The sequence below is a fragment of the Malus sylvestris genome, chromosome 6, assembly GCF_916048215.2.
Source record: "Malus sylvestris chromosome 6, drMalSylv7.2, whole genome shotgun sequence".
Lineage (NCBI taxonomy): Eukaryota > Viridiplantae > Streptophyta > Magnoliopsida > Rosales > Rosaceae > Malus > Malus sylvestris.
Genome location: NC_062265.1, coordinates 33,776,584 through 33,788,728, shown reverse-complemented (window position 1 = coordinate 33,788,728; position 12,145 = coordinate 33,776,584).

The following is a 12,145-nucleotide window of genomic DNA, read 5'->3' as shown; positions in this document are numbered from 1 at the left end:
TATCGAGAACCAAATATAATTAGTGTTATTAATTGTACTTCATTTGATACCAACCACAAATGGGCTTGCAGTTTATTTTTGACGTACATAATGGATTGAGAAATCATATTGAAAGACGCAAATTTGAGAATAAAATCCAAGTTTCTAGATTTGAGCTAACTCCATTGTCCAACTTAAACTCTTGACTCATTGTTTCGAATAATGAATACGAAATAGGGAAACAAGTATTGAACTCAGTACATATATATACCGTCTTTTTTCAAATTTAAAAGGAAAAAAAAAAAAACAGGCGGAGACCCATAGCTGCATTGAATATATCATCACAGAGACAGAGAAAAAATATGCTTGTTCGGGTTTTACATGACCAAAATATCTTAGAGAGTTGAGGACCTATTTCTCTCTCATCTCTCAGCTGCTAAAACATTTACTTTGCCCTGTTTTTTTGGGAAAACTAATGAAAATGGCTTAAAAACTTTGAGTTTTAACGATAAAGACAAAATAAAGGGTAAGGTGAATAGTACCAGGATTGACTTTTTAGTGTAAAAATGTGGTTTTTTTGTTAAAGTGAACAATATCATGGGATTTTCGTTAAAACTCCATGTTTTTTTTTTGGACAGATATGACAGAAAAACAAACTCGCCATTCCATTATTTCCAAATTTGGATGCACATATACATAGGGGTGGATTTTTTTGCCAAATTACTATGCCAACTGTGCCGTATCGATTTTGTGCCAATCGGTAATGGTACGGTATTGTACCGTACCGAAATTTTATGGTACGGTATTGGTAGTGAATATCATTACCACGGTATCACCGTACCATACCGAAAATATAATATAATATATAATTTATAAATTGTATAACATATAATTATATAACACATATTTATAATATTCTAATAATTTGAAAACAAAACCCTATAGACACAGAGTCACAAACTACTCACTCTCTCTCATTTCGGCCGTTCTACTTCTATTCTCTATGTTGGAGACAAAAACTCACCCACCCATCTAAGATTCTCTCATCGAACACTTCCTGTCGACCAGTCTTATCCATCTCATCTTCGTCTCTCCCGCGACTCCGTCTATCAAGGTTAGTTCTCTAGAGTTATATAAAATAAAAATTTAGAAACCCTAAATTGATAAATTGTGGATTTGTAATTGATTTGTTAAATGGAATTACACTCAATCGATTAGGAATTGCATCACCTTTTGATCGAGTTATCACTTGTCAATGATGCATATCTCTTTTTCTTCTATGCTTTTCTGCTTTTGGTTTGCTGGGTTTGTATAATTTGCTTTGTTGGGTTTAGTTTCGAGGTTTTGGGTGTGAAATGTGAAGGGATGAGAAATTAGCTTTAGCTGGGTGTGTCCGTGTGTGACAGAAATGTGTGAGATTTGAAGCTGTGTGGGATAGGGCTGGGTTCGGTTCTTATCGGTTCGGTTTTTTGCCAAAACCGAAACCAAACCGAAATTTTGGTTCGGCCCAATTTTTTTTCAGTTTTTTTCGGTTCTTTTTTCGGTTTTTTTTTCTTTTCCTCCAAAAAATGCAAAACAACCACAAAAAATGCACATTATTCTCTTCGGTCTCGTTCAACAATGGCGCATTTTTCCCTTCAATCTTGTTCATCAATGTCGTGTCCTGCACTTCAAACTTGTTTACGCTTAACGAAGCATTTTTCTCTTCAGCCTCGTTCAACAAAGTCGCATTTTTCTGTTCAATCTCTTTCATCACAGGCCATTGTTGCTCTTCAATCTTTTTTTCGCTCAATTCAGCATTTTCGTCTTCAGTCATCTAGAAGCCTATGCACAAATGTAGTTAATATCAGCCATCTAGATTGCTTTGGAAATGGTAAAATAAGTAACCATATTCAGGTTAAAACTTAAAACCAATTGAAGAATCTGTGCTAAACACGTCACAAAGAATCTGTGCTATTGAGTAAAATAAGTAACCATATTTCTGCTGCTCGTTCAGAAGCACATCAAACAACCATGTTTGTTATATATTAACCATGTTTCTGAGTTCTGACCCTTTAGTTTGTTTATTCACATCAATTTTCCCACTTAAATTTTCACAAGCCATTTCATTATTTTGTCCCTCCCTCACCTCCAAAATCTTCCTCTCCGCTTCCACTTTAAATTTACTACCAGATGGATTAAACTAGTTATTCACAATCTCAGACACAACAAACAACAAGTAATCTGCAGCAACTCAAAACAAATTGCAAAACCATGAAATTTAGAAGCTACAGATCAAATTCATCAGAAGTTCAGAACCAACGAAATTGAAAAACAAAATCTGCAAAACGCATCATGGGGTGAGAGACTAACCTTGCAAAGTAGGGGATTTGTGGGTCGACACTTGAGCCTTGAACCGGCGAGAGAAAGTCGACGGCGAGTGAGAGGGATAAGAGAAAGATCGCTGAGAGACGGCGACGGCGACGGCGAGTGAGAGGAAGGGTTGCTGCAGGGTCTGCACGCTCGCAGCCATGGGGATCGGTGCTGGAGCTTGAGGGAGGACTGAGAGAGAAGAGGGGACGAGAGAGAGAAGAGGGAGAAATTGGAGGCATGGAGGAAGTCTGGAGGTGTGGCTGCGCAGAGAGAGATGAGGGGAGTGACAAATAGAAAAAGTGTGGCTGCTAGGGTTTTATTGATTTGATTATAAAAATTAAAAAAATTCCCAAAATCCGGGGGGCGTGAAGAGGGTTCGAACCCATGCGCTCCACCAGCTTGGAAAGTTTCACTAACCAACTTCACAACAAGTTCTGTTTTGTTATAAATTGTGTGACTAAACTATTTATAAACATTGAAAAAAATAATTAAATATATATATCGGTTCGGTTCGGTTCGGTTTGAGAGTTTCGGTTCGGTTTTTTTCGGCTTCGGTCCGGTTTGGTTTTCGGTTTTTTTCGGTTTTCGGTTTTTTGAACCCACCCCTAGTGTGGGATGCATGCAACATGCCTACTATCATTTCATATATAAAAGTGAGATAAATACAGGGAGAGGGAATTTCCTTTTTCCATAATCTAATTGCTTACTTTGATCATGACTTTTTAAAAGGTGATGCATGATTCTGCTTACTTCGAACAACTTTAATTAATTACTTTGATCATGACTTGTTTTTTATTTTCTTTTCAATTGATACAATTGGAATGGGTGATGTTTTTGGTATGAGGTGTATATGAATTAGCTTCTACTATATTTGGATATGATGTGTATACGATATAATGTGGTGTTTTATTTTCGGTATTAGGTCAAGATGAAGTCTAGGACAAGCCAATCTCTGTGTGGCTCTACTGTTAGTACACCTTCCAACCCCAACCCCTAACCCCAAATACTTGAAACACAACCTGAACAACAAAATCAAGGAGAAAGGGATGAAAATGTGGGAATTGGTAAGAGAGATGCGGCCGATGAATATGAAGATGTAAGTGGGTTGTGATCAGAGTGTTGGTTACATGCTAAGAGAGTGAAAAGAACCTTGAGCAAAGGGAAATACATTCACCTAGCAATTTGCTCATATTGCAAAAAAGAGGTTCTGGCCGATCCTGGGAAAAATGGGACATCAAGCATAGGACATGACCTTAGAAAAGCTTGTAAAGACTCACCTCTTTATATGAAAGCGGATAATAATGAACCGATCTTAACAAATGAGTCTATGGGCGGTGGATTGGTCCCCCACACCTTTAACCAAAAAAATTTTGAGTTAAAGGTTGTGATGTTTGTCATTAAGGATGAACAACCATTTAAGGTGGTTAAAGGTAGTGGGTACATTGATATGATAAAAGAGGCTCAACCTCTGTTCAAGATTCCAAATAGGAGGAAGATTGCGGCCGGTGTGTGGGATTTATATGTGTTGGAGAAGTCTAAGTTATTTGAAGCAATGCATAATCAAAGGGTAAGTATCACAACCGATACTTGGACATCGGTACAAAACATTAACTACTTAGTGGTTACCGCTCACTTCATGGATAGTGAATGGAAGTTGCACAAACGGATCATAAACTTCATAAAGATCACGGGTCATAGGGAGAAGACATTGGGAAAGTTCTAGAGGTGTGTTTGAACCAATGGGGGGTAGAGAAGATCTTTAGCATTACGATTGATAATGCTTTCGCTAATGATGTTGTGGTTAACTACATGAAAAAGAGGCTAGGGGAAATGAATTATCTCTTCGTTGGTGGGAAGTACATACATATGAGGTGTTCTTGTCACATCTTAAATTTAGTTGTCAAGAGTGAGTTAAAGGAGCTTGCTAAGTCGGTTGAGGGGATTCAAAATTGTGTCAAGTACATTCATTCTTCACCGGCAAGATTGGATAAGTTTAGGGATTTTGCTATCTTATTCAAGATGGATAAGATGTTAAATGTGCCTTTTGATGTGTTTACAAGGTGGAATACAACATATAAAATGCTTGACGTTGCATACAAGTTTAGGAAAGTGTTTCTTAGGGTGGCGGATGAGAATGTGCAATTTCGTGATTATTTTGAAAAAATGGAGATGGATTCAAAGAAGAATTTGGGAGAGAGAGTGGGGCCTCCGGATGAGGAAGATTGGGAGAAATCACTAGCCTTTACGCACTTTCTTAAGAAGTTTCATGATTCTACTTTGAAGCTTAATGCAACAAAAAATGTTACATCAACTTTGCTATGGGATAAAGTGGTTGCTTTACAAATAGAGATTGAGAAGAAAAAGAAAAATCCTACTAATCCTACATTGCAAAGGGTGGCTACTACAATGATGCATAAATTTAACAAGTATTAGGGAAGTTTTGAGAATGTGAACCCACTTATGTTTCTTGGCCAAGTTCTAGACCCTTGTTATAAACTTCAAATGATTACCACTAGCATCAAAACACTTGGATGGGATGATAGAAAGATAGCTTGGATGCTTAAGGAGATTAAAAAATGCTTGCTTGATTTGTATAATGAGTATAGGAGGGGTTCTTCTACTGCCATTGGGGCTCCATTAGGAGATATGGAACTAAATGATGAGTATATAATTCAAGCTTGTGGGGGTGATGAGAACAAAATTGAAATGATAAAGGAGCTTATACAAGAAATTAGGGAGCAACGCCTTTTGGAGATATCCAATGAAGTTGATAAGTACTTCGCTGCTCCTTATATTAGCATTGTTGTTGGTGGCTTTGATCTCTTGAATTGGTGGAAATCAAACACAAAAGAGTTCCAAATTCTTTCACAAATAGCCAAGGATATATTTGCAATCCTCACTTCTACCGTTGCTAATGAAAATGCATTTAGCCTATAGAGGAAGGTTGTGGACCCTTTTAGAGCATCCTTGACTCCTAAAATGGTAAAGGCACTAGTGTGTACTAGTGATTGGCTTAGGGCGGATGAAGTAAACTTCTACAAGGAACCAACATAAGATATGCTTCAATTTTACAAGGAAATGGAAGAAGTGGAAACAAGTAAGATATGCTTTAATTTTTTTAGTAAATTTGTTGTTAAATGGAATGGTTTTCAACTTTAATTCTTCTTGCTACTAATATGTTTTCTTTGTTTGTAATGTAGGCTTGACACAAGCTCAATCTTTTACAAGTTCAATGCCTCCTCCAAAAGCTTCGACATCTCAAACTTGAAGAATTGATAAATGAATTTTACTTTTTGAAGTTTAGTTTCAATTTCCCTTTGGTTTGAAACTTTAACTTCTATTTGGATTGTTAACTTCTATTTGTTTTGGTTCGTAACTTCTATTTAGATTGTAAGCTTAATTTTCATCATAAATCTTGATACATCATTTGAATTATTGTGTGTGTGAATTGTGAATGATGAATAATAGATGAATTTAATGTATGAGATAAAGGTACAATAAAAAAGTTTTTCCCTTGAATTGGGTTAAAAAAGAAAAAACAGATTTTGTCCCAAAACCAAGTGGCAATTACCATTGTCATACCATGTCAATCGAACTATTTGGCAATACCAAACTTCGGTATACCGAAAGTTTGTTATGGTAATGATAATAGATTTTGCCAAACCGAAAGTTTGGTACGGTAACCATACCGAACCCACCCCTACATATACATCGTCGGTTAAATAAATTACTACAGTAGAAACTAAAAAGCAGAACATGAGAAGAAAAAAAAACAATGTATCCGCTTTAAGCTAAGGGTAGTGCTATTTATACTCATTTTTACCTCTCACACACTCTTGTTAATTTTTAGGGGTGTGATATCCACACACCTTATTTTACTTCTCACACATCTTTTTAATTTTCGGCCGTCGGATTGGATGAATTAAAGAAGATCAACGGACATAAATTATCATGGGGTGTGTGGATAGCAAACCCCAATTTTTATCCATTGATCTTCTTCAATTCATTCGATCCAACAACTAGAAATTGAAAGAAGTGTGTGAGAAGTAAAAATGAGTGTGTGGATAATACCATCCTAAGCTAATATTTGGAGATTGATAATGATTAAATATGGTCTCTTATTCCATAGTTGGGTTGGCCCATAAAACTGGTGGGGATCTACTCAAATGTGATGTTGGGTTGGCCCATAGAATTTACATGCTTTTTTCTTTGGAAAATTAGATAAAATTATTATTTTTAAAATTCTATTTGCTGCAATAATCATTTTTTCAGTACGCCATTGATTGATATTTAGTTAATATGTCGTCAATGTTTAAACGACATGTTGTCAATGCATAATTTTGATTAGTTTAACAATTCAGATTTTTTTATTTCTTTTTCTTTTCTTTTATTCTTCTCTTTTTAATACATTTAGTTGTTATGTTTGGACAAAGAACATCAAAGTTCCACGCACACTTAAGCTAAATTTGGTAGGCATGCTCTACAAAAAAAAATTGATGGAGAAAATTAAAAAATGACTAATATAATACATTTGAGATCGAGAGCTATGAGAGTAGGTGTATTTTAACAGTTGAATATAAAGTTATTTGAAACATTGAAAGTCTATCATCTAAATATTGCTATAATCATTTTAAGTTCAATCCTTTCTTAAGAAAACGAGAAGCCTGAAGCCTCAGGTCACAACTGAGAAAATTGAGAATACTACTAGTTTAAATATACGAAAAATTAGTATCCGGTCCCTAGTTTTTAATGTTCATTGACTAAGATCTTATTAGTTTTTAGACTTTGATCAAACTTCCTAGCATTAATATATTAATTAATTACATGTAAGTTACATAATTTTTATAATAAAAATTAGTAATTGATTTAGAGTTTTAATACTCACACCCTTATTAAACTCATAATTAATTTCAATTCAAACATTTTCAAAATATAATAAATAAAATTAGAATACGTTTGTACCCATTAAATTTTTATATAAAAAATGATATGTACCCATTCTTAAATATACCAATTTGTTATATGAAAAATGTACCCTTTTTTTAATATAAAATGTACCCATTTTTCATATAAAATTCATTCAATCTTTTCTTTAATCCATTTTTTAAACTTACATGGGTACATTCTATTTTGTTGATTTAAGAATGTATCCATGTCAAGTTTAATAGAAGAAATGCTTAACAATTATTAAGCCTAATATCTTTTTTTTTTTTTTTGAAAAATGTACCCATGTTTTGGTACAATAATTATATCGGAGAGTATAATTTATCTTTAATATTTTTAATCCCATAAATTATGCGTTTTATTTAAAATCTCATTAATATAAATAACTACAAATTTCATTTTTAGTTTAAAAATAAAATAAATACATTATTACATTAATGTCAGGAACTTCGATCAAAAACTAAAAATCACAAAAGTTTTAGTTAAAGAACATTGATAGTTAGAAATCACATCCAAAGTGTCCCTTAAATATATATGTCAAGCGTTGAGGAAAACGAAAATAGTACAGTACTAGTTTAAATGCAAATGACCTAATTAAATTTTAGTAAGATGTGGCGAGCTATAAAGAGTAATCTGCATGTTGAATGGTAGATAGAAGTAGTAGTTAGCGCACAAGAACTCATGCATATACCTCTTCGATCTGCTTGGTCAAGGGTTACATGACATGCATGAAATGGTAACAACTACCAATGTGATTATTATGAACTAATAAGAAACTTTATGTCTGAACAAAGATTAACATATACACAACTTCCCTTGAATTCCTGGTGCCACATTTCTCAGTACTGATAAATTAGTAAATAATTAATAAATATTGGGTAATGCGGACCTTGCGCTGCAGCAGGGTTGCAGATATTGGAAACTGAAATAACATTTTAACCGGTTTTAATCATTGTCGAAATGAGTGATTGATCTGACTGAAAACTTTAATGGATTTGGTGTTCCTAATAGTTTATTATATATTAATTACCGTCTTGAGTTAATTACTAAGTTGTGGGTTTTGTTGCACAACCACCACAACCCTCAACAACCCTAGTCGAATGCTTTTGCGTACTAATTATCCGTTTGTCTTCATCTCTATTGTCAACGAAGATAAACTTTATTAACGTAACTAGATTATAACCCCTAAATAAGATCTATTTTTTATTAAAGTTTGATGTAAGATTAAATACTGATTTTGTTCATTTGACTTTATATATCACCTAAAATTTAGCTAATAATTATAAACTTTTGTTTTGTTTTATTTTTAGTGTTATAAATAGAATATTTTTACTTAATTTGTATTCAATATGGGTACAAAAGTTGCTGAAGTGGTAACAGTACATACATGTTTACATGCACGTATATATATGTATACATAATTTGTGTACCTGTGCATATGTACATAAATATATATTTATGCACTGATATATATATGCACCTATATATACATTTGTGTATCTATACATATGAACCCATGTATATATGTTACCTATATATATGAACCCATGTATATATGTTACCTATATATATGAACTCATGTATATATGTTACCTATATATATGAATTGTCACATCTCGTCCCGGGCCCCCACCACGCCCTAACAGTTTTGTTTTTGGGAACTCACAATAGAACTTCCCAGTGGGTCACATGTGACGAAGCCAGCACAACTCGATTCGGAGTCCTAGTGGACATTCCGGGTCGGGATGTGTCATGAACCCATGTATATATGTTACCTATATATATGCACCTATATGTACATTTGTGTACCTATACATATGAACCTAAGTATACGATATGCACCTATATGTATATATTCATGTACCTTTATAATGTATATTGTTTATTGTGTCTGCATATTAAAAAGTCTTTCATTTTAAATTACTAAATTTGATATGTAGAAATAAAAATTTCTATTTTTAAGGCCTTATTGATGATTAAATTAGGTATTTTAGGAAAAAAAAATTGAAAATAATAAAAGTGGGCAGGGGTATTTAATATGATTGATAATGAATTTTAAAGTTAGAGACTAAAACTAGATTTATAAAAGCATCCCGGTTATAATGAAAAAATAATCTTCTTTAGTTCCTTAAGTCTAAATGCCCCAAGTTTATTCAATCGCGCTGCTTCCTCTGTAGTGCTTATGACTTCTTTCTCAGTGTAGTAAATTTCTAATTACTGTACTTCATGAGTACTGAGAAATTTGGCTTTTGCACAACCCGAGTTGTTCATTTTTTCTGCGTACAACAATCTTTTTGTCTTCTTCTCTACTGTCAACATGCAAAATATTATTCAATTGCTACTCATTTTGAAGAAAGTTGAAATTCTATTATAAAACTAATTAGTAATATAAGAGTAACCTAACTCCTTATAAACTTATGTATGTCACTCACCGATGAAACTTTGTCCTCACATTCTCACAAGTACTTGTAGCTTTTGAAACTTTTTTTTCCCAGTGTAGTAGATTTTTATTTACTGGCAGTACTTCAATGACTCGAGAATTTCAGTACTAACTACTGCACAACGATAGGCCCTCACCAATTATCAAAGCTTTGTATGTTAAATTGACACTACCGACCCTAAACCCTAAACTTTGCTTTTTGCTAATGAAGTTTTCATTCAACTTTGTACATGCAATACTTTTTTTTTGGTTAATTAACCCTTTTAAGGGTTGGTTTTCCCTTTCATGCATTTCATGATGTGAAACGTGGTTGTTTAATGTTGATTCTTTACATATTTAATTTATTTCAATCATGTTGAAGATGAAGATATATATATATATATATATAGAGAGAGAGAGAGAGAGAGAGAGAGAGAGAGAGAGAGAGAAGGAGAGATGCATACGCTATGGAGTTCCAGAAAAACAGAGCAGTAGTAGTACACCATCAGTGAGAGCAACTATAACGTATAATAAGCCCATGGAATCAAATTAATTAGGTAATTTAGGTTATAAAATTTGAGTTGGAATGGTGGTTACAAATTAGGGTTTGGTCTATGCACGTGGGTGGGCGAAACGAGACTTATTCACCAACATATTCAACTAACAATTAAGGGTTTTTATCACAAATGGTCCCTGAGATTGACTAAACTCATCATTTTGGTCTCTCATTTTCAAAATCCATCAATATCGTCCCTGAAATTCAATGCCTCACATCAATTTGGTCATTCCATTAAGATTCTGTTAACTATTTTGTTAGTTTGTATGTGAGACCCACAAATCCAATCAAATGGTGACACATGGATTACACAAAATAAGAGTTTTTATCGCAACTAGTCATTGACATTGATCCAACTCCTCATTTTGATCCTTTAGTTTCAAAAATCGATAAATTTGGTCCCTAACTTTCACTACCACGTATCAATTTATTCCCTCCATTAATGTGGTCCCACTAATCCAATTATATGACTCAATATGGATTAACTATAAGAAACTATTTTTTTAAGAGTGAACCAAAAGAAGAGATTCTGCACTGGCATTTTTCTCGCATCCCACAACCCTAATTGGAAAAAAAATTAATCTAAATTCAATTCAAATTTGATAGTATTTAGAATTATAACCAACTGGAGAGATTGAGGAGTGAGTTCAGAGGCCAAGTACTTTAGTGGTGTCATGATGTCTTCCTTTTCCTTTTGAGCATCCCTAATGAAGACGACGATGACTTTTTTTCTTCTTTTAGTTTTGGTTTTTAGTTTCTTATTTTACTTTTAGCTTTAAATTAAAAAAAAAACTTTCTTATAGTTAATCTATGCAGCGCCATATGATTGGATTAGTGAGACAAAAAATGTTGACAAAACTTTAATGGAATGATTAAATTGATGTGTGGTATTGAAAGTCAGGGACCAAAATGATGAGTTTGATCAATCTTAGGGACTATTTGTGATAACAACCCACCAATTAATATAGTAATGGACAAAATTTGACAAGAATCCCTATCTTAGCTAGCAATTTTAAACTTGGACATGTAGTATGTCTACCAAATGTGTGTAAATTCTATATATGAGCTTCCGTCCTTTATGACATGCCCCAATCCCGATGTCCAAGGGACAACGGGATGACCATGTGCTGCCCAACACCTGAGGGTGACGCAAGCCATTTTGTGAATGCATATGCCGAGAACATGTGAAACATGAATATAAATTTCGCGTGAACTACATAATGTAATATTCTAATACAAAACTTACCAAAAATAATATAATATTCATTCGTCAATAAAATGATAGTGATAATGCATGACATGTTCAGAGCATATATCTAATTCAGAATACAAGTGGAAGGTGTGACAGAAAGTGCTATTACAAGTGATGTCAAAAGCAGAGGGGATGGCACGATATCACTAGTAAAGGAATGCCTCGTAGCTTGGATCGTATGCATCATTCCAATAACCTGAGGGGGCATAAAACAAAATATGAGTGGACCAAGTTGATATATGTAATACTAAAACAGTTATTCATCAACGTACTAACCCCCAAAGTTTATGTAATAGGTTTTCCAAAAAACCTAACATGCCATAAAACCTTTCATAAAACAGATATCATAATAAGTGTGCTAAATAATGGTATCAGTATCGCCCGAAGGCATATAGAACTCTTCATTTAGAACAATTTATTCACCTGTAGCTCCTACAACACCTACCCGAAGACATATATAAGTATCAATCGCCCGTAAACTCCTACAGCACCCACCCGAATGCATATAGTGACCACTAGATAAGCACAAAAATCATTGAACATAATATTTCCAAAATATAAGTATATATATCTCAATGGAGCTCAGTAGCTCAACCATCATATCTTAAATCATGTTCATAGTGTATAGTCATTAATCATATAT